We start from the raw sequence: 23,197 nt of genomic DNA, 5'->3' as shown, positions 1-23,197 counted from the left end.
TGGTGTACTGACTGTTCTATTTCATGTGTAGAGTCCTGGCCTCATTTTTCTCTGGGTGACCCCATCTCTGACAGCATCAGGGGTCACTTTGCCTGTCATTCTCCCCACAAGTCCGAGAGATCCATGCACACAGGATCTCAGCAATGTCAAGAGAGAAATTTCAGAGTCATCCAGTTCTTGCCCTCCTTCTAGAGATTTTGCTGGATTCTTCTTTCCAACTTTTCTCCATCTTTTTAAAGGAACCACATGCTGGAACTTACAAAGAGGAGGGACCCAATCGTTTCATATCTTGACTTAATTCTTGCTGGACTTCTCTTCTCTGCAATCTGCCCCCTCTTCTGCCCTTACCTCTAAGGCTGCTGTAGGCTCCCATGTCAACTCATGGATTTAGAAAGAGTCTAATAAAGTCACAGCAGGTTGAATATAGGAGCCGGAAGCAGAGGATCTTCTTTCCTAAAGAGATAAAAGAGCCTTGTGTGTGGTGTGCAGGCTGATTGGTGTGGTAGGGAAGTGAAATCAGCCTCTGTGAGTAAACTACAGGCAGCCTTGAGGTCAATGCAAATGGATGTTGTGCTGTAACTGCCATGAGACAGCATGTGGCCTGATGTCACATTAATAAAGACTCGGTATCTAGAATAGGGAAGTGCTTTACACTAACTATTCATTGCACTGATATTTGTTGTGTGACAGAGACATGACACCATCTTTTAGCATCTAGGAGAACTCAGTGAACTAAAAACAGACAAACCTTGTCCACGATGTGCAGTGTGTTCTAGGAGAAGGGGCAGAGCATGTACTATGAGCCTAGAAAGGGAAGGAAGTGTTTCCTGTACAGGTTGGTAAGTGCTCTGAGGAAGGTGACCCAGAGTATAAGTGTGTGGGGACAGGGAAGGTGGCTGTGTTACTAGACTGGACAGTGGGCCTCATTGAGAAAGTGACCTTTAAGTAAAGATGTGAAGAACATGAAGGAATGTCCACAAGGACATCTAGGGGAGGTTCTCTCCAGGCAGAGGAGCCTCCATTGCAAATGCATGAGGGCAGGAGGGTGTCTGTGTTCAAGGGAGAGCCAGGAGGCAGCTGTGGCTGAAGGAAAAGGAATTGCAATGAGATCCCATGTCTGGTCAGATCCTGTGGGCCTCCAGGATGTTAGAAGGGGGTTGATTTTTATCTCAGCAAGCTATGGAGTTATAGGATGATTGGAATAGAGGAGGACCTGGTATGACTGCTCTCTAGAAGCATCAGTCAGGCTGCTGTGCAGAGTCAGGAGGTGAAGGTTGAGGGAGGGGTAGAGGAGACTCTAGGAAACAGCGCAGGGTCCAGGGTGGGGATGCTGGTGCTTGTCTGAGCTGTGAGCAGGGAAGATGACGGAGAGTGAGTGGATTCTTGATCTATTCTGAAAGTACATTTACAGCATTTCCTAGTGGAGTAAATCTGACTTATGAGAAAGGGTGAAGGAGCACCGCAAAATTTGAGATTTGCAAGTAAGCATGTGGGACACCTACTGTGGAAATGAGGGAACTCTGGAAGGAGCATATTTGAGGAGGCATCACCATCAGCATTTGGTTTAGGAAAGTGGCAACTGAGTTAGGTTTACTAGTCTAGGGTTTAGGTGAGATGACTGGAGAAATAGATGGAATTGGTGACACCATATAAATGATGTTTAAAGCCTTGAGAACAGATGAGGTGACAGATGAGGGGAGAATTGGCTATAGAAGCAGAAGGACGAGGACTGAATCCTGAATCCCCCGCGCTATGGGAACTGATCAGACCACACTCCTGAGCAGACGGCACCATTCTGACACCGTGTCAAGATGGAACATGGAAAGGGGTCCTGATGGACATAAAAAAATGTCCTTCATCTGCACTCCTCTTAGAGACAGAAGGTCTGGAATAGACTTATAGCACGGTTGGTGCTGATCTTCAGATCACACATTTCAGAGCAAGAACACAGAACTGGATTCCCACCTGGCCGCGCACCAGCCTCCCCTGTATGGCTTGTTCATAATAGATTCCCAGACTCTGTGTCCTACCCTCTGAGATGGGGGATCTGGGAAGAGTCCTGAGTATTTTGTAACAATCTCTACAAGCAGTCCTGAGCAGACTGGGATCCACTGACATTAAAGATCAGTGGGGAGGAATCTTAAACACACATTTCAATGTTTATTTCCTGAGAGCAAAAAGACAAAACATTTGGTGTGCGAGTTACATGTAGTTTCTGCCATGTGCTATCACCAGGCTGAAAATTTAGGATGTGATTATCAGCTCACCATAGAATCTCTGAGTTGCTAAGAGAGTAGATCTAAATTTTCTCCACACATGCAGAAGAGGTAATGATGTGACATGATTCAGTTGTCAGATAATGCTATGGTGGTGGTTATTTTTCAATACAGAAGTGTATAAAATCAATAGTTGTACACCATAAACTGACTCAATATTGTATATCAATCAAAATAAAGCAGAAGGAAAAGTCTCTGAAACCTTGCTCTCTGAGATTTCCCTACATGTATTCTTAGGTAGTTCTGGGTGGGGAAACAAAGATTTGGAATTGTTCTAAATGGAACAGAGAGAGGCACACTTGTGGTTTGGGGTTTATTTCAGGGAAAACCGCTGACCAGCCCTGAGGCACAGCCGGGAACAGAATCCTCACCCCACCCGGGTCCAGTCCCGCACAGGAACCCCTTCCCCGCAGGTGAGCACAGACACCACTCTTCACAGCGCCGTCAGCCCTGATGCTGGACAACGGACCCTGTGGCTATGGGTCTTCATGGGACCCATACACATATACTGACATTTTATTGCATGTTAACTTTTTTAATTTAGGCAATGCCAAAGAAAGGCAATACCAAAGAATGTTCAAACTACTGCACAGTAGCACTCATCTCACATGCTAGCAAAGTAATACTCAAAATTCTCCAAGCTAGGCTTCAACAGTATGCAGACCTAGAACTTCCAGATGCATAAGCTGGATTTAGAAAAGGCAGAGGAACCAGAGATCAAAGTGCCAACATCCGTTGGATCATAGAAAAGCAAGAGAGTTCCAGAAAAACATTTACTTTGGCTTTATTGACTATACCAAAGCCTTTGACTGTGTGGATCACAATGAACTGTGGAAAATTCCTCAAGAGATGGGAATACCAGAACACCTTACCTGCCTCCTGAGAAACCGGTATGCAGGTCAAGAGGCAATAATTCGAACCAGACATGGAACAACAGACTGGTTCCAAATTGAGAAAGGAGTACATCAAGGCTATATATTGCCACCCTGCTCATTTAACTTATATGCAAAGTGAAAAGTGAAAGTGAAAGTTGCTCAGTCGTGTCCGACTCTGTGACCCCATGGACTGTCCATGAAATTCTCTAGGCCAGAATACTGGAGTAGGTAGCCTTTCCCATCTCCAGTGGATCTTCCTGACCCAAAAATCGAACCGGAGTCTCCTGCATTGCAGGCGAATTCTTTACCAACTGAGCTATCAGGGAAGCCCTATATGCAGAATACATCATGCAAAATGCTAGGCTGGATGAAGCACAAGCTGGAATCAAGATTGCCAGGAGAAATATCAATAACCACAAATATGCAGATGACAACACCCTTAAGGCAGAAAGCAAAGAGGAACTGAGGAGCTTCTTGATGAGAGTGGAAGAGGAGAGTGAAAAACTTGGCTTAAAACTCAACATTCAGAAAACTAAGATCATGGCATCCAGTCCCATCATTTCATGGGAAATAGATAGGGAAACATTGGAAACAGTGACAGACTTTATTTTCTTGGGCTCCAAAATCACTGCAGATGGTGACTCCAGCCATGAAATTAAGACGCTTGCTCCTTGGAAGAAAAGCTATGACCAACATAGACAGCATATTCCAAAGCAGAGACATTACTTTGCCAACAAAGTTCTGTCTAGTCAACGCTATGGTTTTTCCAGTGACTACTGGAATGTAGGGATGTGAGAGTTGATCCATAAAGAAGGATGAGCACCAGAAAATTGATGCTTTTGAAATGTGGGGTTGGAGAAGACTCTAGAGAGTCCCTTGGACTGCAAGGAGATCCAACCAGTCCACCCTAAAGGAAATCAGTCCTGAATATTCATTGAAAGGACTGATGCTGAAGGTGAAACTCCAATACTTTGGCCACCTCATGTGAACAATTGACTCATTTGAAAATGTCCTGATGCTGGGCAAGATTGAAGCCAGGAGGAGAAGGGGACAACAGAGGATGAGATACTTGGATGGCATCACGAACTCAGTGGACATGAGTTTGAGCAAACTCCGGGAGTTTGTGTTGGACAGGGAAGCCTGCTGTGCTGCAATCCATGGGGTTGCAAAGAGTCGGATATGACTGAACGACCGAACTGAACTTTTGTATTTCTTTGTATATGCATTTTTATGGGTAAAGTATCCAAAAAATTGATCAATTTACATGTGACCCACACAAATGTCTTTAAAAGTACTAAACACCAAGCTATAATCTCTAGTCCATGAGGAGTAAAAATCCAATAGTCTTAGCAGATCTAATGACATGGTAAAAATGCTCATCTTTTTCTTGGCAATTACCAGTCTGGGTCAAGATAAGGTAGTTTACTTGCTTATGCTCACTTTCAATGTCTGTCTGTTTCTTACTGTGAGCTGATAACAAGCATTTCACAAACCAGCACTGGCTCACAGAAGAGATAAAGTATCACTGGTTTAGGTGGACTTGTATTCTCACAACTACCCTGGTGCCAGAAAAATAGCAGGATTGAAAAAAATAGGCCTTGGAGATTCCATTTTGAGTAACATGGTTGGTCTGGTTTTAAAGCGTCCTTGTCCAGTGAAAGCAAATAAAAATAATAGATTAAGTATAAAAAGCTTCCATAAGCACAGTACCAAGAGAATCAATGTTTAGGCCAAAATATAAATGTGGGGAATATTTCAGAGGGAGAAGTTGTTTTTATCCTCAGGGCATTAGCCAAATCTGAGGAAAATCTTCCCTTTGGTTTTCTCAAGCTTATGAGCTGTAATAGGAAATGTAACCCAGAGCTTATTCATGTGGGGAGCATAGGTGACCTCCCCTCCTTGAAAATTCAGAAACCAAGATTCCTATCCTCATAGAGGATGTGGAGTTTAGAACCATGGAACCTGCTAGTGGGAATATAAAATGGTGTTGGAAAACAGTCTGGAAGTTCTTCCAAGTTTGAACCTAGTGTTACTCTAGGACTCATAAATTCCATTCCTAGGTATTTACCTTGGAGAAATGAAAATGGTAGTCTACACCACAATGTTTGTAGCTGACATTCACAGCAGCGTTAATCATGATAGCCAAACAGCAGAAATAACTTAGATCTGCATCCCTTCATGAATGAATTAGTAAAAGTGGTACAAACCTGCATTGGAAAATAATTTGAAAATGAAAAGAAGGAAGTACAGATGCCTAATACATGGATGCCTAGTGTGGCTAAACCTTGAATACATTATGCTCTGCTAAAGAAAACAAGAATAAAAGATCATATTAATTGTTGGCTTTTATTTATAGGGTTTATAAGCAAATCCCTTTAGACAGAAAGTACCTTAGTGTTTGTCTAGAGATGAGGGAAATGTTGGAGGGAAATGTTGAGGGGAAATAGGGGCTCACTGCCCTGGAATAAATTGGTACCTCAATGCGTGCATGCGTGCTCAGTTGCTCATTCATGTCCAGCTCTTTGGGACCCCCTGGACTGTAGCCTGACAGGCTCTTCTATCCATGGAATTTTCCAGGCAAGCATACTCAAGTGAATTGCCATTTCCTTCTCTGGGGGATCTTCCCAACCAAGGGATTGAACCCGTGTCTCCTGACTCTCCTGCATTGCAGGCAGATTCTCTACCCTGAGCCACCTGGGAAGTTGGTACCTGGATAACAATATTCTAAAAATGCTTCTGGGTGATGAAAACCTTTCAAAATTGATTGTGGCAATGGTCACACCTCCCTGTGAATACGATATAATTGATTCTTTTCAATGGGTAAATTATATTTCAATATTGTTGGGAAGATCCCCTGGAGAAAGGAATGGCTACGCACTCCAGTATTCTGGCCTGGAGAATTCCATGGGCTGTATAGTCCATAGGGTCACAAAGAGTCGGACACGACTGAGCGACGTTCACTTAAAGTTGTTCTAACAAATGCTATGTTGTTGTTGCTCAGTCGCCTAGTCATGTCTGACTCTTTGTGACCCTGTGGATTGCAGCATGCCAAGCTTCCCTGTCCCTCACCATCTCCTGGAGTTTGCCCAAGTTCATGTTCATTGCATAAGTGATGCCATTCAGTCATCTCATCCTCTGAAGCCCTCTTCTCCTTCTGCCCTCAGTCTTTCCCAACATCAGGGACTTTTCCAATGAGTTGGTTGTTCACATAAGGTGGCCAAAATACTGGAGCTTCAGCTTCAGCATCTGTCCTTCCAATATGTATTCAGAGTTGGCTTCCTTTAAGAGTGACTGTTTGATCTCTTTGCTGTCCAAGGGACTCTCAGGAGTCTTCTGCAGCACCACAGTTTAAAAGCATCAATCTTCTGGCGCTCTGCCTTCTTTATGGTCCAGCTCTCACAACCGTACCTGGCCAATGGGAAGACCATAACCTTAACTATACAGACCTTTGTTGGCAGAGTGACGTCTCTGCTTTTCAACACACTGTCTAGGACTGTCATAGCTTTCCTGCCAAGAAGTAATCATATCCTGGTTTTATGGATGTAGTCACTATCTGCAGTGATTTTTGAGCCCAAGAAGAGGAAATCTTTCTGTGGAAAGCTCTTAAAGAGATGGGAGTACCAGACCACCTTATCTGTCCCCTGAGAAACCTGTCTGTGGGTCAAGAAGCAAGAATTAGAACGCTGTGTAGAACAACAGAGTGGCTCAGGATTGAGAAAGGAGTATGACAAGGCGACAACAGAGCTTTCCACAGTTTCTTATGATCCACAGTCAAAGGTTTTAGTGTAGTCGATGAAACCAAGGTAGATGTTTTTCTGAAATTCCCTTGTTTTCTCTGTGATCCAGCGAATGTTGGCAATTTGATGTCTGGTTCCTCTACCTTTTCTAAACCCAGTTTGGACATCTGGAACTTCTTCATTCGCATTATTCTGAAGCCTAGCATGCAAGATTTTAACATGACCTTATTAGTGTGGGTTCTTGCTCCGTTGCTCAGTCATGTCTGTCTCTTTGTGACCCCATGGATTGCAACACACTAAGCTTCCCTGTCCTTCACCATCTCCTGCAGCTTGCACAAACTCATATCCACTGAGTTGGTGATCCATCCAACCATCTCATCGTCTGACATCCCCTTCTCCTCCTGCCTTCAATGTTGCCCAGCATCAGGGTCTTTTCTAATGAGTCAGCTCTTTGCAGCAGGTGGCCAAAGTATTGGAGCTTCAGCTTCAGCATCAGTCCTTCCAATGAATATTCAGGGTTGATTTCCTGATTTAACCTGATTTCCTGATTTAATCTCCTTACAGTCCAAGAGACTCTCAAGAGTCTTCTCCAACACCACAGTTCGAAAGCATGAATTCGTTGGCACTCAGCCTTCTTTATAGTCCAACTTTCACATCCCTACATGATTGCTGGAAAAACTATAGCTTTGACTAGACAGACCTTTGTTGGCAAACTAATGTCTCTGTTTTTGAATATGCTATTTAGGTTGGTCATAGCTTCTCTTCCAAGCAGCAAATATCTTTTAATTTCATGGCTGCAGTTACCATCTGCAGTGATATTGGAGCCCAAGAAAATAAAGTCTGTCACTGTTTCCACTGTTTCCCCAACTATCTGTCATGAAGTGCTCGGACCAGATGCCATGATCTTAGTTTTTTGAATGTTGAGTTTTAAATCAGCTTTTAACCTTTTCTTTCACCTTCATCACCATGCTCTTTAGTTGCTCTTCACTTTCTGCCATAAGGCTGGTGTCATCTGCATATCTGAGGTTATTGATATTTCTCCCTGCAATCTTGATTCCAGCTTGCACTTCATCCAGCCTGGAATTTCAGATGATGTACTCTGCATGTAAGTTAAATAAGCAGGGTGACAATATACACCCTTAATGTACTCATTTCCTGATTTGGAAATCAATGTCCAATTGTAACTGTTGCTTTTTGGGCTGCATACAGGTTTTGCAGGAGGCAAGTAAGTTGGTCTGATATTCCCATCTCTTTGAGAATTTTCCACAGTTGGTTGTGGTCCACACAGTCAAAGGCTTTAACATTGTCAATGAAGCACTAGTACATGTTTATCTGAAATTCTCTTGCTTTTTCTATGATCCAACGGATGTTGGCACTTTGACCTCTGGTTCCTCTGTCTTTTCTAAATCCAGCCTGAACATCTGCATGGGAGATGAGTGCAACTGTCTGATGGTTTGAATGTTCTTTAGTAGTGCTCTTCTTGGGAACTGGGATGAAAATTGACTCTTCCAGTCCTGTGGCCACAGCTGGGTCTTCGAGATTTGCTGACATATTGAGTGCAATACTTTGAGAGCATCATCTTTTAGGGTTATGAATAGCTCTCCTGGAACTCCATTGCATCCACTAGCTTTATGACAACAGTGCTTCCTAAGGCCTTCTTGACTTCACGCTCCAGAAGGTCTGGCTCTGGTGTCTGACCACATCATCTTGGATATCCAGTTCTTTTTTGTACAGTTCTTCCGTGTATTTCTTTCCATATGTTTTTGATCTGTTTTGCTTCCACTAGGTCTCAACCGTTTCTCTCTTTTATTGTGCCCATCTTTGGGGAAAATGTTCCCTTGATATTTCCAATTTTTTTGAAGAGATCTCTAGTCTTTCCCTTTCTGTTGTTTTCCTGTATTTTTAAGTAGTGTTCATTGAAGAAGGCATACTTGTTTCTCCTTGTTATTCTTTGGGACTCTGCATTTAGTTGGGTGTATATTTCCCCTTTTCCCTTGCTTTTCACTTCTTTCTTCAACAATTTGTAAAGAATCCTCAGATAACCATTTGCCTTCTTGCTTTTCTTTTTCCTTGGGATGGTTTTGTTCACTGCTCCTGTACAGTATACAGACCATTGTCCCTAGTTCAGGCACACTGTTTACTAGATCTAATCCCTTGAATCTGTTCATCACCTTCACTGCATATTTATAGAGGATTTGATTTTAGTCTTATCTGACTGGCCTAGTGGTTTTCCCGATATCTTTGGTTTAAGCCTGAATTTTGCTATAAGAAGCTCATTATCTGAGCCACAGTCAGCTCCAGGTCTTATTTTTGCTGACTGTATACAGCTTCTCCATCTTCACCCACAAAGAATATAATCAATTCGATTTCAGTATTGACCATTTGGTGATGTCCATGTGTAACATTGTCTCTTGTGTTGTTGAAAAGAAAGGTGTTTGCTATCACCAGTGAATTCTCTTGGTAGAATTCGGTTAGCCTTTGCCCTGGTTCATTTTGTACTCCAAGGCCAAACCTGCCTGTTACTCCAGGTGACCCTTGACTTCCTACTGTTGCATTCCAATTCCCAATGACGAATACATTTTTTTGGTGTTAGTTATAGGAGGTCTTCTAAGTCTTTATAGAACTGATTAACGTCAGCTTCTTCAGTATCAACAGTAGGGCATAGACTTGGATTACCATGATGTTGAATAGCTTGCCTTGGAAACAAACCGAGATCATTCTGTCATTTTTGAGGTTGCTCCCAAGTACTGCATTTCAGACTCTTTTGTTGCTAATGAGAACTACTCCATTACTTCTATGGGATTCTTGCCCACAGTAGTAGATATAACGGTCATTTGAATTAAATTTGCCCATTCCCACCCATTTAAGTCCACTGCTTCCTAAGATGTTGATGTTTATTCTTACTATCTCCTGCTTGACCGTGTCCAATTTACCTTGATTCATAGATTTGATATTCCAGGTTCCTATGCAATACTGTTCTTTGCAGCACCAGAGTTAATTTTCATCCCCTGACATCCACAACTGAGTGTCACTTCTGCTTTGGCCCAGCTGCTTCATTTTTTCTGGGGCTATTAGTCGTTCTCCGCTCTTCCCCTGTAGTATATCGGACACCTTCCAACCTGGGGGACTCATCTTTTGTTGTCCTACCTTTTTGTCTTTTAATACAGTTCATGAGGTTCTCATGGCAAGTATACTGGGGTGGTTTGCCGTCCCCTCCTCAGTGGATCACGTTCTGTCAGGACTCTCCACAGTGACCCATCCGTCTTGGGTGGCCCCACACAGCATGGCTCATACTTCACTTCAAGCCCCTCTGCCACAGCAAGTGCTACGGCTCACGTTAAATGAAGCACTGATGCCTGAACCACCATGGCAATTGAACAGAAAGTCATGAAAAAACTCAGAGAAGTAGGCATGCTGGTATAAAAACAAAATTGGTAAAAAACAAAAACAAAAAACAAACAAAAAAAACCAACCCAAGTAACTATTTCCAAAAGGAAAGTGTTTATCAGGCAATAGGGAATGAACAAGTGAGCCATATTAACCTCGCTGTCCTGTGCAGGCAGAGCCGATCTAGGAGATAACACGACAGCAGCAGCGGGGATAACAGGATCCCAGAAAGCAGGGGAAGAGGTGACAGGAAGGCAGGAACAAGGACCAAGTTTTTGAATTAACCAACGATGTCAGGATGGAAGCAGGATATTCTAACTGTAAGGGGTTTATGGAAATGGTTAATAGACCATGATGTTTCTAGACGCAAGGTAGATGGACAGGCAACAAGAGTGTTGCTTAGTATTATATTAATAGATCAAAATGAATGAGATGAAGGCCGAGGCCAGCTGGCTAATAAAAAGTTACCATCCCTTATCTAGTTTCCAGACCTAAGCCAATTCTCACACCCAGAACTCACTTGCTGAAGAGAACCTAACTACGCTGAGGACATACCCTGCAATATGGAGCAGTTGTGTTCAACAGTAATTCCCCACATCATTCCATGTGGGAATCAATGACCATTGTTCTTATTTCACTCACTGATGAAAGGGAATATCTAGATCCTTATAGGTCTATGAATACAAGCCAGATTTGACCCTGATACCTGCCTGCAATCATGAATCCCCAGTATAAGTGAGGTATATGGGGAACAGAAAATAATGTGCATCCTGTCTTAGGGCCATATATATCTCACAGTGTCTCTGTATCTATACATTCTCTTGGTGGCAATTTCTCGACCTAGAGTCACAGCTGTAGACATATTTAGAGTTGGCAAGAACCAGCATGCTGATTTTTGTGTGGGTGTGTGTGTCGAGTAAAAAACTTCTGGTAAGAAAGGTTTAGTGGAAGACCCTTAAAAAGCCTTCAAAGCTCAACCAAGACAGAGCATTAAAAGCAATATTGTGTCCTGGGGATGATGAAAGAGGTTAATGTCATCCTCAAAGACTTAAAGGATGCAACCGTGGTGATCACATCATATACCAGTTAGTTCACCACTGTGGTTCTTGCAGAAACTGGCACGATAGTTGCCAGTGATAATGAGACAACTGTAACTCTCAACCTGGCTACTTTCTTTTCATTTCCTACCTTTATGTTTCTACCTACAAAGTTCTCTCTTGGAATTCCAAATAACATGGAAGAGTGCACTAGTATTTTTGGAACATAATTTTGATATGGATACCTGTGGAGTAAGTCCCAAAACCTTGGACTTGAACTCTCTACTTATTTCAGTCTCTGCATTCTTACCCTTAGTTCTGTGAGAAGCCATGTGGTCAGATGATCCCAAAGTCATCCTGTGGTTGGCAGATCTAAGGTTTCCCCAGTGTTCCCTCCTCTGGTAGTCATGCCCCTGTATAATACTGACTTTTGGAACATCAGCTGGACTAGTGACTCTCTGGTAACAATTAGGAGATTAATCAATGTACATTTTGGGATCACAGGAAAAAAAAGATATGAGTGACCCGTGGATGCATACTATTTTCTTTCCCCCATATGCCTCACTTATGCTGGGGATTCAGCTGTCTCAGGACTGGCTGTCCAGGCCAGACTGGGGAAGCAGAGATTCCAGAAGGAGGACAAGTGACCTGCATTCCTTTCCTGCCTGAGAAGTTCCTCCTCTAGGTCTCAGCCTCCACAGGCCCTTCCCTCAGACAGGAGGACAAGGAGGAAGAGACCAGCAGGCAGAGATTCCCATCCTGTCTGGAATGTAAAGGAAACTGTCAGTAAAGAGGACAGGAAGGAAAGTGAAGAGACAAACGCCCCCAAATGGATACCTGGTGACCAACCCTCCCCTGTCACATCCCATGGCTGGGAAGATGAGGAGGGTGACATCTCCCTTCTCCCTGTGCTGCCCCCCACCCCCAGCCCAGCTCTCCCTTCCTCCAGCTCACAGTAATGTCCCAGGAGCCAAGGGTGACACTGTAAATACATCTCTGCTCATCTCAGAACAGACCATCACGAGCACACACTCCTGGGAATCCTGTTCTCCAGATATGTATTAACTCATCTGTGCAGCCGAACCCAAGTAACACTGGTCTCACAGGAAGGAAGCTGGTGTGTGTCTCCCAGGACAGTGAGGCAGGGAGTTCCAGGACTGCTAGGGCTTCCCTGGTAGCTCAGATGGTAGACAGTCCGCCCTCCAGTGCAGAGAGTCGGGTTCGATCCCTGGGTTGGGATGATCCCCTGGAGAAGGACATGGAAACCCACTCCAGTATTCTTGCCTGGAGAATCCCATGGACAGAGGAGACTGGAAGGCTACAGTCCATGGGGTCACAGAGTCAGACACGACTGAGCAACTAACACCTTAACCTTAGGGTGACCCTGCAGCACGAGGTTGTCCAGGCATCCAGGTTCCCGTGAACTTTCCTCTCTGCTCTCCATGGGATGCCGCTCTTGTTGGCATGACCGGAGGACCTAAGACCACATTCATGGTTTGGGAGCAACCAGGGAAAGCAGGGAAGGAGGAAAAGTTTCTTCCCTTGAAGATCAAAATTCAAAAATTTGTAAATGCTTCATCATATTGGCCAGAAATTAACCACGAGGACAAGTAGCCTCAGAAACATTGGAGAATGAGTATATTTTACATCTGGGTGACTTTATCTAGAGAAAAATTCTATTACTATGGAAAATGGAGGATTTCTCCTATACTTAAAAGTTTAAAATCAGCAGTGGAGAATCATTATTATCAGTATCTTAAAATGAACTTGATTTCTATTTTAAAAATAGAATAATCTCAGCATATATTGCTAATTGATAAGAAAGTTGTAGATAGAATGTGTGGGAAATACCACCTTATAAAATGGACTCTGTCTCTAGAAGACTATCTGAACTGTAACACTTACCTTGTCCAGGGAGGGAATGTGGAAAGATTTTGGATGGGATGGAGGAGGAAATTTACTTTTCACTGTAATCCTTTATGTCATATGAACTTTTTAGACTTTATGCATGTATGAGTCAGTTGAAGAAACCCCACACTGATTTGCCAATCATTTGTTATGTGGTTACTAGATGTCAGGCTGGGTACTGGGTCTCAGTGAGTGACACACCAAGGGAATCACAGTGGGGCGGAATGACCTGTAAATGCAACATAGTCTATACTTAGTTTTTGGGAAACATCTTCCAGGAGGGAGGGAACTGATGGAGAACCTACTGTGTGTCAGGAGCGGCGCCCCCTGCTGGGGACATGAAGAAAACTGGGGTCTATGCTCTGGTGACCTAAACCTCTCACCCTGATGAGGGTCGGTGCCAGTCCATGACTTCCCTGACCCCTGCTAATCTCTGTTGTCCTTGTGTGGGAAGTGAGCTGAGGGGTGGAGAGAGGACCTTGGCCCACGTGGTCCAAAACTTACTGCGACCCCATCGCCTCAGGGCTGGTGTGTGGGGGTCAGATGTGCTCTGAAGGGTCAGTGGTGACAAAGCAGGGAGGGCTGAGGCAAGGCCGCGCTGAGCGTCATCGACTCCAGAGACCAAGACACCAGAACTGACGGTTTGTCTGTAACCATCCCGATGCCAAGACGGTCCTGAAGGCAGCAGGTGACGGGATCCAGCACAGGTAAGCCAGGACCAGGACAAGGAGGGGAGACTCTGTGTGACCTTCTCCTCCAGGTAAGAGCCTCTTCAGAGACTCTCCTCACCTTTTCCTTCTTCTGTCAGTGGTGCTGGTGGGGGGAAGGGGGCAGTTTCTAATACTTCCATGTTTCACAGTTTTTAAATCTTGTGATTAGATGAGTTTGCTACCAATTCACCATTTTGGACTTTCTTGAGGCTTTCTGTGTTGTATGTTGTGAATTTCTGGACAGTTTCAAACATTCAAAAAGAAGCTACAAAAAAATATTTAAATAAAATTGAAAAACTAAAAAAATTAAAAAAAAGAAGCTACATTCTCTCTGTCCTTGGAATAGAATTTGATATATATCCATGAGGTTTTCCTTAGTAATTACCTTATTTAGGTATTTTGTATTGATGCTGATTTTTTTACTTTTTGATATGTCATGGACTAGAAAAAAGTCACCCAAAGTTTCCTTTTAGCAATGAGTTTCTGCCCATCTTTCCTGTATTCTCATAGTGAGACTACACTATGGGCAAGAATTCATTGCTAAAAGGAAACTATATAAACTTAATATATATATTAGGTGGTTCCAGGTGGCACTAGTGGTAAAGAACCCACCTGGCAATGTAGAAGACATAGAGACGAAGGGTCGATCCCTGGGTCAGGAAGAGTCCTCCTTCCTGGAGGAGGGCATGTGAACCCACTCCAGTATTCTTGCTTGGAGAATCCCACGGACAGAAGAGCCTGGCAGGCTACGGTTGATAGGATGGCAAAGAGTAACAGGACTGAAGCGACTTTGCATGCACGCATATTTCTTTTTATATTTTGATGTTTTATCCCTGTATGATCCTTAAGGTGAGTTCCATCTTAATTGATGATTATAATCTTTGGTACCATAAAATAGCCTCTGTTTCATTAACAATTTTTTTGCCTTGAATCTAATCCTGTTTGATAATAAGATGAAAATCTCAGACTTTTTTCATTTTGGATTTAGTTTATATATCTGCCCAGCTATACCTTAATTTTAAATTTAATGGTTTTAAAAATGTATATTTAAAGCTTAATTTTAGTTTGTCTAGTTCATATTCTCAGGTAATTTCTTTTGAGCTTGTAGTATCAGTAGCATGTTTCAAAGGCTTTCAAAGGAGGAGAATGGCTTACTTTCTTTTTGAATACTGTCCATAAATGACACATTGGTGGGTAGAGAATCCTTGGATCATGACTCTTTCTTCAGAACTCTGTGTTCTACTCTTTGACTCTGACCTTGAAACTGACCACTTGGAAAACCATCTTTTCCTCTCTGTGTCTTTGGTCTATTGTTAGTGCTCATGTGCATGTGCAGGTGGTGATGGTGGGAAATCATACCTTTCTCTCAGGAGTTCTCACTGTGACGTCATTATCTCCAGGTACCCCGGAAGAAGTTCTGGGTTGAAAAGCCAATCAGTCTTGCAATCAAAAACTGGACAGAGAACTTTCAGATATACTTCTTTCTTCAGAGAAAGGACTCAGAGAATTCAATCATAAAGAAGGGGATTCTCAAACTAGAAACCTTCTTTCTTTCTCTATAATGTGTCCTTAGGTTCTGAGCGTGGCTGTGACTTCTCAGAGTTTCTTGCCCTGTGTGTGTGTCATTCACACCAGGCAGGGACGCTGAGGAGGGAATCTAAGTCCAAACCACATGACAGTCTAAGAACGGAACCTAGACTAAAATAGAGTCACAGACAGAGGTCTCCAGATAGTAAAAAGATATTTCATATCTAACAGTGAGGTAAAAAGAACTTTGGGAGAGTATCTCAAAACAATGAGGGTACGAGTGTGGCATTTCCTCAAAAAATTAAAAATATAATTACCATATGGTAGCATTCCCACCCTCCAAAGAATTAAAAGCAGAATCTCAAAGAGATCTTTGCACTCTCATGTTCATAGCAGCATTATTCACCACAGATGGGATGTAAGACCAACCCAAACACCCATTGATGGATGAATGGAGAAACAGAATATGTGGCATATGCAGACGATGGAATACTATCCAACCTAAAAAAGGAAGGAAATTGTGCCACGTACTATATCATAGATGAACCTCAAGGACATTAGGGTAAGTGAAATAAGCCAGTCACAAAGAGACAAGTAATATATGATTCCATGTATATGAGGTCTCTAAAGTAGTCAAATCCATAGGAACAGAAAGTAGATTAGTGGTTGCCAGGGTTTGAAAGGAGGGGGAAATGAAGAGCTGCTGTTTAATGGGTATAGAATTTCATTTTTTAAAAACAGAAAAGTTCTGGAAATCAATTGCATAGTTATTTAAATATACTTAACATTAATGATTAATGATTAACTGACTCATTGGAAAAGACCCTGATGCTGGGAAGATTGAAGGCAGGAGGAGAAGGGGATGAGAGAGGGTGAGATGGCTTGACCGCATCACCAACTCGATGGCCATGAGTTTGAGCTATTTCGGGAATTGGTGATGGACAGGGAAGCCTGGTATACTGCAGTCGATGAGATTGCAAGGAGTCGGACATGACTGAGCGACTGAACTGAACTGAACATTAATGAATTATACATTTAAAAATAGTAAAGATGGTAAATGTCATGTTTTTTTAGCACAATGAAAATTTTTTTTAACAATTTAAAGAATACCGAGAGAATTAATCTCAAAGAGGTATCTTTGAGACTGGAGAGAAACAGTGTGGTTTAGGACATAGTTTAATAACAAGTGGGATGCCCAACTGCTGCTGCTAAGTCGCTTTAGTCGTGTCTGACTCTGTGCGACCCCACAGACAGCATCCACCAGGCTGCCCCGTCCCTGGGATTCTCCAGGCAAGAATAGTGCAGTGGGTTGCCATTTCCTTCTCCAGGTATGCCCAAAGGTACTCTTTAATGAAGCACCAGGTGGGTTCAGCACTCTTTGGTATATATACTTACAAGAACCAATTTAGACCGCACAGGTCTGAGCGTCTCCTGAATTGTTTTCTCTGTTTCACTTGAATTTTCATGGTGCCCTGTCATCATCTAAAGTTATATGAGCCCACAGAAGAGAACTTGACCTAGAAGCTGTGGTGTTAAAATTGCTTATTGTTGGGAATTCCCTGGTGGTCCAGTGGGTGGGACTCCATGTTTTCACTGCCATTGGCCTGCATTCAATCCCTGGTCTTTCTGCAAGCCAAGCAGTGTGACTAAAGAAAAAAAAGAAAGAAAGAAAGAATTGCTCATTGTCCTCTTGTTCTTTTACTCTAGGAAAATTGATGAGGGATCTGGAATATAAGAAAAGTGAATATCTGGAGGGGATAGTGACTGAAGTTTGCAACTTTCCTGTGAAGGTCCATTACTCACAGGTCAGCACTTCTGTTTAAAGAGGAAGGTCTTCGTGTGACTAAAGTATCCAAATTCTTTATCCTGATTTCAAAATCATAAACTTTTCTCTAGATTTGCCCAGCTATAGTGATCCCAGGTTTTCGGTTTCCCTCTCAAGTTTCATCGCACTGCCTGAGGCCTTGAATTTTCTGTGTTTATACTTTCTAGATATGGCTGTTAACAGTCTGAACACAAGGTCAAAAGTAGTCTCTGTCCTGGCCCCCTGAGGAGTCTCCCACCATTGTCATAAAGGCCCAGAACTGATGGGACAAATCTCATTTGGTATCTTTTGTGATGCCACACGTTTGTCTCCTTGTCCCCACAGTGAGGATCATCCTGAATTCCCAGACAGTCTCCAAATGGGAAGAGTATGATGTTCACTGGCTTGCGGATGAACAAATACCAGTGTGGTCAGCGATTTGATCCGGAGCCTGGGGTGCTGGGCAGTAAGGGCTTCACATGGGGCAAGGTGTACTGGGAAGTGAAAGTGGACAGGATCTGCTGGGAAGCAGAGGAGGAAGAAGAAGCTATGAGATACAGGGCTGGAAGCAGAGGTGTATTTGGGAGTAGAGATCTTGGTGGATTTACAGGCATCACTGATGGGTATCATTCCCTGTATACAGAGAGGAGAATGAGGAGTTGGAGGAGGAATGGTCTCAGAAAAAATGGATTATAGCCAAAATTCTGCCTGGTGGGGGTGGCAAGAGAGTCAGTGTGAGAAGGGGATTTCTCAACTTCACCCCCGAGGAGGGGTTCTGGACTCTGCAGCTGTCCTCAGCTGGGGTCTCTATATGTACCAGCCCTGAGCCCTTCCAGATCCTGTCCTACTGCCCCCGGCAGATTGGAGTTGCTCTGGATCATGATGGTGGAAAGGCAACCTTTACCAATGCTGGACTCAAGAGTTCATCTATGAATTCTCATCTGCCTTCACTGGGAGAATTTTCCCTTTCCTGTGACTTAACTGCAGGAGATCCAGACTTACGCTGAGACCCTGACAGAAGAGCTCCTCGCACAGCCCCAGGTTTTCTCATTTAGCCTTTGTTCCTTTTCATCATTCCCAGCTCTTTGCCTCAGCCGGACGGTGCTGCTGGGTTTCTGAAAGCTCTCAGATGACTAGAGCCTTACGGCAGAGTTAGGAGTCTCTTGTCCTCACTACTTTGTCTCTATAATGAAGAGGGTAATAGTTGATCTTCTTTCTCTAAGGGGAATGGTTGGAGTGTCTTTTTTAAAGTACTTATTAAAATGTCTGTAAACTATTAATTAATCACTGCTGTTGGCTTTGATTTGGTTCTTCATCTGCTCCTGAGACAAATGTATGAGAACGAGTGACTGTACCTAGAATTTCAGCCCCTGCCACAAACAGTAATTGATGACAACATCCATACCGATATTTCTAAAGCACCTTTTCTGTCCCATAATTTCTCCCGTCATCCTTCTAAGCAGCTGAGGAAACAGCAAATATTTGGCAATTCGTACCTGTTTCACATTTGATATGCTATGAGATTTGAGATATCTGGTGTGATATCTCAAAAGTAAAGTAATTCCTTTATCTGCTGTGTTCTGATAATTTTTGCAATAGGAAGGGGCGAGGGGAAGCCATGTGAGGTTCAGGTGTATGTGAGTTTTTGGAAATCATTTGGTTCTGAAGTAAATTTTATATTAACTGTGTTTTGAGATAGTACAAATAGATACTTAGCTTAATATTAAATTAGCAGTCTTACCTATAAGCAGCAGAAAACAAATTTGGCTAATTTTAGAAAACAAGAAAATTGTTCAACATCACTGGGGCATGTGGACTGCAAAGAGAGAGGGACACCTGTGCCTGCCTGCTTGCAAATTCTGGAGGTGGGTCCACCTACCCCCACATGGCTGGTAGCTGCAGTGAGAAGGGGAGGAGGTGCAAGAGTCAGTGGGGCTTGAGAGGATTATAGGGATTGTCAGCATATAAACAGAACACATGCATGAGTCCAAGAAAGTGGAGAGTGGATATGATCTGGTTGGGAGCAGAGGGTGAAGAAGTAATTATTATAGATGGGACTGGAGCCTGAGGCGTGTTTGGCAGTAGCTGTCCCAATGGATTCACAGACCCAGCTGATGAGTATAGTTCTCCTGGATAGAGAAATGAGAATGAAGAGTTGAGGAGGGAATGGGCTTAGGAAATTAGTAAATGGAACAGCCCCTAGTTCTTCATGTAACTAATTCCTAAATCAAAATCTGGCACAAGTGCACCAGATTGTAGAGTATAGGATGCCTGCCTGTGCCCCAGCAACAACAAAAGTTTAGGGAAGTGTGTTTTCAGTTTCTGTAATAAGACATGGTCTCATCAAGACTCATGTAATCCAGCATTCTAAAGGCATGGGAGCAGAGGCTAGGTGTCAAAGAACTTCCAATACTTAAACTCCTGGGCTCAAGATGTGGGGAAATTTGCTCTGATAGCTCAGTTGTATAAGAATGCATGGCAAAACCACTACAATATTGTAAAGTAATTAGCCTCCAATTAAAATAAATAATTTTTTTTTAAAAAAAAAGAACATTTGCAATGAAAAGGAAAAAAAAAAAAGAATGTTTTGTTGAGGGACTTCCTTAGTGGTACAGTGGGTAAGAATCCTCCTGCGAATGGAGGGGACACGGGTTATGATCCCTGATCTGGAAAGATTCCACATGCCACAGAGCAACTGATCCCATGTGCTGCAACTGCTGAAGCTCCTGGGCCCAGAGCCTGTGCTCTGCAACAAGAGAAGCCATGGCAACGAGAGGCCTGTGCTCTGCAACTAGAGAGTAGCCCTCTAGCTCTCTGAAAGTAGAGAAAGCCCACGAGCATCAAGGAAGACCCAGCTGAAAGGTAAAAATTAATTAATTTTTGTAAAAAACCTTTATCTCTGAGGAGAGATTGCTTTCCCCTGCCAGGAGCAAGCCTTTGATACACAAACTAACCAACCCAGAGCCCTCCCTCCCGTCTGGCCTTTGGACCCCAACAGGCAATATTCCTCTGCCTCTGTGACCTCAGGGCTACCCTGGTGGCTGAGTCAGTAAAGAATCCACCTGCAATGTAGGAGGCCACCCCCAATGCAAGAGACCACCTGCAACGCAGGAGACCCAGGTTTGATCCCTAGAAATGACAATCCACCCCAGTATTGTTGCCTGGGAAATCCTATGGACAGAGGAGCCTGACAGGCTACAGCCACCAGGGTTGCAAGAGTCAGATATGACTCAGCAACTATACCACCACCACCACCAATGATCCCAGGGCCAGGTACCAGACAACTAAAGTCCACCTCTAGCCCAAAGCCAGCTGAAATTATTCATATCAGCCAATCCTAATCTGTTTACCCTGCCCTACCTTGACTTCCCCAAGGAGACCCACTAAAGGTCCTAGCCTTTATCTTCCTTTCATCTTTGCCAAGCTGACAGATTTTAATTTTTCTTTCCATTTTTTCCTTTCATACTCTCATTTTTCCCATTTATTAATAACAAATCATTTGGTATTTGCATTTCTTCTTTTCCAAATTGTTTTCTTGTAATCTTTATTTTTCACTTGCAATGTAAGAATTGTAAAATATTGAATTTAAGGAAGAAGAAAAATCAGCCTCCTGACCCCAGGGAACAGGTGTGACACTCACAGCAGGACCTCAGTGTTATTTGAAGTGAGCCTGGTGCTCACAGCTAGGCCATGTAATTCTCTTTGGAATAAACTATTTTATAAAATACCAATATCAAACAAGGATACACATAATAAAGTCACACTAAACAAGACAAGACTATACATACTTTTGTTTAAACGCAGAGAACACAGGGCACAGTGCAACTCACACAGTATGACCATCCCCCGTCCTGGGTACCATGAGTGACGGCTGCTTCTTTACCAACTGCTGCCTTACCCTTGCTCTAGCCTGCCCTCCTTATAGAAAAGACTGATTAGGACACCCAGTCATGTAACTGACCATGCTTCCTGGCAATACTCAGTTTAGAGTAAACCTTTCTTTTATCCAACAAAAGCCCAAATTCCACAACACATCCTTTCTTATACTTTAATTCTAAAATGCCTGTGATTTCCCACGAATGTGCTGTCCTTTGCTGTATCAGTAGGAAGCACAGTGTGTTCAACTAGGTGTGTTCCTGGTGGTCTCTGGCTGAAAAATATCAACACATGCTAACCTGTTGTCTGTCAGATTTTTTATGTGTCTTTGAATTTGATTATGGACATGTGTTTGCACGGCTGTGAGTTGTAGTTGCTGTAGAAAGTTTTATTTTTTCTTGGTGTTTTTTTTAATCTTTGGGTCAGGCTTAGAAAATTCTTCATTCTACAATTGTGAAAATTCTATGTATATTTTCATTTAAGTAGAGAGATGAGGAGAATGGTATCCAAGGGTGAAAGGAAACAAAAAGCTGAAACAGGGGGCAGGTACCACACACCATGGGGAGGAATAACAAGTAAAGAATTCTAAGGTGGTGGAATTCTAGGGTTTACATCTTCTGCTGTGTATTTCATAATTATGTAAGACCTACAGGGTATTTTATAATGGGGTATTCAATAAATACTTTCTAGTGGCTAAGTGAAAACATAAGTACTTGCTTATGTTTACCAGGTTAGCAAAAACGACATCAAGAGTCTCAATGTAATATAGACCAAAATTGACTCCAATGATGGGTGTTTTTGAAAACTGATGAAGTTATAGATTATATTTTGGTTACTATCTGTGCACTCTAGATGTTAAAGAAAAGGAAAGCATTAGTTGCTCTATCATATCGGACTCTTTGCAACCCTCTGGGCTGTAGCCTGTCAGGCTCCTCTGTCCTTGGAATTCTCCAGTCAAGATGACTGGAGTGAGTAGCCATTCCCTTCTCCAGGGGATCTTCCCAACCTAGGAATGGAACCCAGGTCTCCTGCATTGCGAGCAGATTAAATTTTCTGGCCTTCTATACTTTAAGGTGATGTCTACATAAATATACATAAATAAATGTATAAAGATAATTTCAGTGTACTTTAATCTATGAGTCATACGGTATCTCGGGAGAATGAAAACTAAAACACTTAGATATGTTCTGTCAAATATGGTAGCTACTAGGCACGTGTGTGTGTGTTAGTCACTCAGCCGTGTCCAATTCTTTGTGACCCCATGCACTGTAGCCCACCAGGCTCCTCTGTCTTTGAAATTTTCCATGCAAAATTGCTGAAGGGAGTATCTATTCCCTTCTCCAGGGGATCTTCCCAACCCAGGGGTGGAACCCAGGTCTCCTGCACTGCAGGAGGATTATTTACCATCTGAGCCACCAGGAAAGCCCATTAGCCACATATGGTATTTAAATTTAAATGATATCAAATAAAAATTCAACTCGGTGACATTAGCCACATTTCAAGTGCTCAATAGCTCAGTAGGTAGCACCCACCACATAGAAAGTGCAGACCGAGAACTTTGAGTAGCACTATTATTTTTGCTATTTTGGGCTTCAAATAAGGTGCATTAGACCCATTTAAAACCAAAGGGCCAATATTATTTCTCACACAGATTACATTTCTGTCTGGGATATGGATCAATATTAAGCTGGTACCAACAAATTCATTATTTAACTTATATGCTGAGTACATCATGAGAAACGCTGCACTGGATGAAGCACAGGCTGGAATTAAGATTGTGAGGAGAAATATCAATAACCTCAGATATGCAGATGACACCACCCTTATAGCAGAAAGCAAAGAAGAATTAAAGAGCCTCTTGAAAGTGAAAGAGGAGAGTGAAAAAGTTGGCGTAAAGCTCAATATTCAGAAAACTAAGATCATGGCATCTGGTCCCATCACTTCATGGCAAATAGATGGGGAAACAGTGGCAGATTTTATTTTGGGGGGCTCAAAAACCACTGCAGATGTTGATTGCCGCCATGAAATTAAAAGACGCTTGCTCCTCAGAAGAAAAGTTT

Source organism: Dama dama, chromosome 7, assembly GCF_033118175.1.
Source record: "Dama dama isolate Ldn47 chromosome 7, ASM3311817v1, whole genome shotgun sequence".
NCBI lineage: Eukaryota > Metazoa > Chordata > Mammalia > Artiodactyla > Cervidae > Dama > Dama dama.
Note: the sequence above shows the minus strand (reverse complement) of the source record.